Here is a 7,700-nt window from a genome sequence, read left to right as displayed (position 1 = left end):
ATTAGTTGGCTGTGAAGTGCTTTGGGAAGAAAGAGACCATATAAATGTACATTTTTGTTCTTCATGTTAGACCTTTTTTCTAAGTTTTGAACAAGCTTGCAACAGTTCTGTGAGAGAGATGAAAGCAAAACACTGCAGATGCTGGAAATCTGAAATAAAAACAGAAAATGCTGGAAAAGCTCAGCAGGTCTGGCAGCATCTTTGGAGAGAGAAACAGAGTTAACATTTCAAGTCCTTATGACTCTTTTTCAGAGCAAAAATAAGTAGAAATGTGATGGATTTTATATTGTTTAAGAGGGGGTGGAGCAAAATAGAAGGTCAGGGGTAGGTGGGAGCTCAGGAGAGATTGACAAAGATGTCATGGACACAGGACAAAGGGAGTGTTAATGGTAGTGCTGAAGACTAAAGAAGGTGCTGATAATGGTATAAAGGTAAGACAGCAGGATGTGTTAATAGCAGAACAAGGGTCGGCGCTCTGTGAAAATACAACAGAGAAACAAGTGACAGATGTCTCTGTGAGGATGGGGAAAAGGATTGAAAAAGGATAAAATAAAACAAAAAATAAATAAAATAAATACATTTTAAAAATAAAATGATGAAATAAAAACAATAGAAAAAATGAATAAATAAATAAAAAATTAAAAGTTGGATTAAATAAGGGGTAAAGTTGGAGGAGATAGTTCATGGTCTGAGGTTGTTGAACTTCCTAGAAACAGATTAGTGCTGAGCACTGCAAAACACTTTCTGTAATAGAGACCACAATCTGCACAACATGCAAATCAATGCCTACTATCCTGGCAGCAATCATGATTCCTTAATTCTATGTCAATCTGCTATACCATCAGCATTTGAACCATCATGAGAAACTAGAGGGTGACTATTGGATGACAAGGCCTATATTCTGGCCACCTGACTCATGACTCCAGTACCCAACCCTTGCACACATGGGCAGCATGCATCTAACAAGAGCCCAGGAGAGCTGTCACACAAAATGTTATCAGAACAGACTGCTGGGTGCTCAAACAACACTTCTGCTGCCTGGACTGATCTGGAGGAACCCTGCAGTACTCACCAGAATGCGTATGACAATTTATTGTGATGTGCTGCACCTTGCACTATTGCACCATCATGAGGACACAGTCTTTGTCACCAGGTGTACGATGAGCAGCGGAAGAGGAGGAGCAGCAGGAAGAGGAGGAAGATGATGACAAGGTACAAGAAAGAAGGCAATCAATATATTCCCCTTTCAACTGGGCTGCCTGCGATCGCTCATCTGACTGCAGCACCAATGAATGCAACCCCAATTCCCCACTCACCAACCATCCTATATCTTACCTTCTCTCTGGGCAGAATTTTATGTCCCGTGGGCGGGTGCGCTCCTGACCCGATCGTGTGTAAAATCACACGAGATGACATTGGGCGAGTGTTCCAACGCCATCGTGCACTTGCACGATATTTCGCTCGGCAGGCACGCGCAAAAGTCGGAAGCACGCCTGCCGACAATTAAGCGGGTAATTAAGCCCATTAATGGCGCAATAGTCTGCGGTTTTTTGTGGCCCGTCCAACCTTACAGTTGGCGGATGGGCGAATCGACCAGGCAGCCTTTACATTTTTCATGAAACCTCATCCAAGGGCGAGATGAAATCTCCGTTAGGAAATAAAATAAAAAGAAATATCTGGGGACAGCATTTTTTTGAGGTATGCTTTCAGGTGCTTGATTGTGATGCATGGACATTTTTCCCAGTTTTTTGATGCTCCATTTCATTATTTGCTTGATGATGGTGATGTTGTCACCCACCCCCTCCTGCCCCCACCCCAGCAGTGCTGAGCTTTGGGGGCAGTTGGGGGTCAGAGGGGGATTGGGCGGTTGGGAGCTGGTCGCGGTCAGGGCCCCATTTCCCGGCCACTCCTGGGCCCGCCGATCGTGCCTCTGTAACTGATCATCACAGCTCTTAACCACAGTGCTGAAATAAAAGCCACCACAAAACAAACATTACAAACCAACTTTATCAATCAAGCCATCAATACAAAAATCAACTAATCACTCTTATGCATTCCCTTGGTGCCTGTCTTTTGTGTGTCTCTGCCTGTCGCAGTATTCCAATGTTGTGCTATCCCAATGGCTACTGCATGGCTGGTTGATAGCTGTTGACTTTCAATGGGGGAGACTGTTATGACTTTGCAGGATGACCTTAAGCTGCTCTAGCCTTAGAAGATCCAGATTTAGGCTACACCACCTCAAAGTGTTTGGCAGCGGTCTGGGCTGGCTAGCTGGCTGACAGGCAACAGCAAGGGCATTGGCTGAGTGGCAGTGGTGGGTGGATGAATGCTGTCATCCTGAGAGAGGACAGTAGGTTTGTGCTCCATGGAGTCACTGCCACTTCCACAGGTTGGCTTCTCCACAATTCTAGCAAAGTGTTATTGGATTTGCACCATGCAAGCCCCTTTCAACACTGTTATCTGTAGCCATGATGGCAGGAGTCTGAGCATATATGGCAGCAAGCTGATCTTGCATGACAACAAACTGCGTTTGCAAAACTGTGAACTGCAGCACACAGACATTGGCTTCTGCTTGTGCTGCAATAGAAGCTGAGACATTCAATGGCCATCAGACACTGCACCAGGAAGGGGTCCACAATTGTGGTAATGGGGTTAGCCACCACCACATGCTGGAAAGGATAGGTTCCAAGCTTTCTGCAAAGTTGTGTGCAAGGTTGGTGTTGCACTCCTTCATTCTCATTGACAATGATTGTTAGCTTTCTGTCAGGCTTGCCAATGCACCAAGCATCTCAGAATGCATATGTTTCAGCTTTCTTTTACAGGCCACCCCATCAAAGTTGTCACCTGAGTTCTCCTCAGCAGGACTTGTGTACAACCTTGAAACCCACCCCCCCCAAATCCCCCTCCTGACTCCCTCTCCCAGGATCTTGCAACCTGCACTACCCTTAATTCCTGTCCTGGCTGCAGACAACTCATAACTTGTGCAGTTTCCACCTCAAATCCACCCTGTAAGTAGATGCAGTATCTCTCTCTGAGCTGGTGGCCAGTGAGTGATGGTGTTTCTTCATCAACACTCTTCTCCCTCTTCTGCTTCTGGCTTTTCCACTATTTCTGGCCAGGTACAGTTTTTGGATATTTGAAAAGAAAATGCACAAGGATATTGTATGAGGGGAGGGGAATGAAGCAAGAGGTACATGCTTATACCATCTGCAGCTTATAATTGAGAAGAAATTGAAGGATGAGGGGGAAATGGGATGCGAGAAGGATGATTATGTAGGAAAATAATGTCCTCTTCAATCCTCTCAGCCCCAACTCTGGGCACTCCAATTATGTCAAGCACCATCCCCTCCATGGGGGTAAGAACATCATCCGTTCCTATCCCCTGCCAGTTAGATGTTGCTCTCTGCAGTTATTCTCAACCTTGTCCTGCAAGAGAGAGGGATATGTGTTAGTCAGTGTGGTGCATCATGTTTGGTTGATATGGCTCTCATGATTGAATATCTGGCAATGAGTGCAAATTGTGAGATGTAATTTTGGGGCTTCCAGCAGTGCTAAGTGAATGAGGGTGAGGTGAAGCTTTGAATGCAAGGTATGAGTCATGACTTGTAGAGATTATTGGTAGGTGCGTGAAGGAGGCTAGTGTTGGATTGAGAAGTGTGTGAGATGGGTGACTCATTTGTAAGGTGGTAACATTTGGAAATGCATTCACTAACTTTGACTACTTATGTGAGGCCATTGAGCCTCTTGTGGTATTGCAGCCAAGTCTTTGTGGCTACACTGCTTGCAGTGACTGCAACAGTTATCTGCTCCCTCTGTCTTTGCACTGGAGGGCCTCTTGGTCCCATATGGATAGAGGATTTCTCTCCCCTTGTCCATCTCCTGCACCAAAGCCTTCAGTGCTGCATCTGAGAACCTTGGAGCCACGAGGGTGGTAGCATAGTGGTATTGTTACTGGGCTAGTAATGCAGAGGCCCAGAGTGGCAGGTGGTGAAATTTGAATTCATTGAAAATCTGAAATTAAAATTCTAATGATGACCATGAAGCCATTGTCGGTTCTGGTTCACTTTAGGGAAGGAAATCTGTCATCCTTACCTGGTCTGGCCTAGATGTGACTCCAGATCCACAGTAATGTGGTTGACTCCTAAATACCCTCTGAAATGACACTTGGTTGTATCAAACTGCTAAAAATCTTAACAGGAATGGAACCTGATGGACCACCCAACATCGACCTAAGCACTGGGAATGACAACAGCAAACTCAGCCCTGCCTAGTGTCAAAATTGGGAGAGCTGCCTCACAGATGAGTCAAGAAACAGCTCGACATAGTCATCCGCATGGAAATATATCTTACAGACACTGTCCCAGACACCACCATCACCATCCCTGTCCCACCGGCAGGACAGACCCAGCAGAGGTGGTGGCACAGTGGTATACAGTCAGGAGGGAATTGCCCTGGCAGTCCGCAACATCGACTCTGGACCCCATGAAGCCCTGCCACCACCTACCGCCCCCCCCCCCATCAGCTGATAAATCTATGTTCAACACCACTTGGAGGAAACACAAGGGTGGCAAGGGCATGGAATGTACTTTGGGTGGGGAACTTCAACGCTCATGATCAAGTGTGGCTCAGTAGCACCCTTACTGACCGAGCTGGCCGAGTTCTAAAGGACTAGACTGGGTCTGCGGCAGGTGGCGAGGGAAAGACATACTTGACGTCATCCTCACCAATCTGCTTGCCGCAGATGCATCTGTCCATGATAGTGTCAGTAGGAATGACCACTGCACAGTCCTTGTGGAGACGGAGTCCTGTCTTCACACTGAGGATACCCTCCATTGTGTTGTGTGGCACTACCGTCATGCTAAATGGGATAGATTTCGAACAGATCTAGCAACTCAAGACTAGGCAACTATGAGGCGTGTGGGCCATCAGCAGCAGCAGGATTGTACTCAACCACAATCTATAACCTCATGGCCCAGCATATCCCCCACTCTACCATTGCCACCAAGCCAGGGGATCAACTCTGGTTCAATGAAGAGTGCAGGAGGGCATGCCAGGAGCAGCACCAGACATACCTAAAAATGAGGCGTCAGCCTGGTGAAGCTATAACACAGGACTACTTGTGTGCCAAACAGCATAAGCAGCAAGTGATAGACAGAGCTAAGCAATTCCACAACCAACGGATCAAATCTAAGCTCTGCAGCCCTGCCACATCCAGTCATAAATGATGGTGGACAATTAAACAACTCACTGGAGGAGGAGGCTCTACAAATATCCTCATCCTCACCCTTATGGGGGAGCCCAGCACATCAGTGCAAAAGATAAGGCTGAAGCATTCGTAACAATCTTCAGCCAGAAGTGCCGAGTAGATGATACATCCTGGCCTCCTCCGGAGATCCCCAGCATCACAGATGCCAGTCTTCAGCCAATTCTATTCACTCCATGTGATATCAAGAAATGGCTGAACTCACTGAATACTGCAAAGGCTATGGACCCTGACAACATTCCGGCAATGGTACTGAAGACTTGTGCTCCGGAACTTGCCACACCCCTAGCCAAGCTGTTTCAGTGCAACTACAACTCTGGCATCTACCCGACAATGTGGAAAATTGCCCATAACAAAAACAGAAAATGCCAGAAAAACTCAGCAGGTATGACAGCATCTGTGGAGAGAGACACAGAGTTGACGTTTCGAGACCATACCACCCTTCTTCATTCTTAGTTTTTCCAGCATTTTCTGTTTTTGTTTTGGATTTCCAGCATCCGCAGTGTTTTGCTTTTATGGAAAATTGCCCAGGTATGTCCTGTACACAAAAAACAGGACAAAGACAACCCAGCCAATTACCGCCCCAACAGTCTACTCTCCATCAGTAATAAAGTGATGGAAGGGGTCATCAACAGTGTTATCAAGCGGCACTTGCTTACCAATAACCTGTTCACTGACACTCAGTTTGGGTTCCGCCAGGGCCACTCAGCTCTTGACCTCATTACAGCCTTGGTTCAAAGATAGACAAAACAGCTGAACTCCAGAGGTGAAGTGAAAGAGACCGCCCTTGACATCAAGGCAGCATTTGACTGAGTGTGGTATCAAGGAACTCGAGCAAAAGGGGAGTAAATGGGAATCAGGAGGAAACTCTCTGCTGTTTGGCATCATGCCTAGCACAAAGGATGATGGTTGTGGTTGTTGGAGGTCAATCATCTCAGCTCCAGGACATCACTGCAGGAGTTCCTCAGGGTAGTGTCCTAGGCTCAACCATCTTTATTTGCTTCATCAATGACCTTCCTTCCATCATAAGGTCAGAAGTGGGAATGTTCACTGATGATTGCACAATGTTCAGCACCATTTGCGATTCCTCAGACATCGAAGTAGTCCATGTCCATATTCAGCCACACCTGGACAATATCCTGTTTTGGGCTGACATGTGGCAAGTAACATTTATGTCACACAAGTGCCAGACAATGAACGTCTTCAACAAGAGAGAATCTAACCATCGCCCCTTGATGTTCAATGGCAATACCATCACTGAATCCCCCACTATCAACATCCTGGGGGTTTTCATTGACCAGAAACTGGGCTGGACTAGCCATATAAATACTGTGGCTACAAGAGCAGGACAGGGGCTAGGAATCCTGCGGCGAGTAACTCACCTCCTGACTCTCCAAAGCCTGTCCACAATCAGGAGTCAGGAGTGTGATGGAATACTGTCCATTTGCCTGGATGAGTGCAGCTCCAACAACACTCAAGATGCTTAACACCATCCGGGACAAAGCAGCCCGCTTGATTGGCATCCCATCCTCAAATATTCACTCCCTCCACCAGCAACACACAGTGGCAGCAGTGTGTACCATCTACAAGATGCACAGCAGGAACTCACCAAGGCTCTTTAAATAGCACCTTCCAAACCCACGACCACTACCATCTAGAAGGACAAGGGCAGCAGATTGATGGGAACACCACCACCTGGAAGTTCCCCTCCAAGTCGCTCACCATCCTGACTTGGAAATATATCGCTCGGTCAAAATCCTGGAACTCCCTTCCTAACAGCACTGTGGGTGTTCCTATAGGTACTACTATAGATACTTTGGTGCTATTAATTGACTGCATTTGCATGTCTGTTTCAAGCAGCAAAGCACATCAGTCACTGCCTCCTTCCTTAGGAACCATTGTCTGAGGTACCACTCACTGATGAGATATAGCTAGGGTACTGCCAGCCTCATAACGACATCCTCTTGCGCTTTCAGAACTCCCAGCTTATCCTCTCCTGGTCTTCCTGTTCCTCTTTCTCCAATAATTTCAATAAAGGGATAAAAAGGAAATCTGTGGCATGTGTGAGCAGCACAAGCAAGAATGTATCACTTTAAAAAGATTGAAGTGTCCTTCCTGCAACGCAGGGCGGAATGTGCCTAGTTCACTGAACAAAATTAGGAACACAATTATCATTCTATCTTTTTATATTTTAAAAATTTATTTATGGGATGTGGACACCGCTGTCTAAGCCAGCATTTATTGCCCATCCCAAATTGCCCTTGAGAAGGTAGTGGTGAGCTACCTTCTTGAACCTCTGCAGCCATTGACATATCGCCTGCCTTTTGTGCATGCCTCAAAATTCCTCCCTCCTATGCTGCTCACACATGCCACAGATCCCCTATGGATAATGCCACACTTAAAAGGATTTCTATGCTTTATAAAAGCCCACAAGATG

The sequence above is a fragment of the Cetorhinus maximus genome, chromosome 7 (genome assembly GCF_964194155.1).
Source record: "Cetorhinus maximus chromosome 7, sCetMax3.hap1.1, whole genome shotgun sequence".
In the NCBI taxonomy this organism is placed as follows: domain Eukaryota; kingdom Metazoa; phylum Chordata; class Chondrichthyes; order Lamniformes; family Cetorhinidae; genus Cetorhinus; species Cetorhinus maximus.
Note: the sequence above shows the minus strand (reverse complement) of the source record.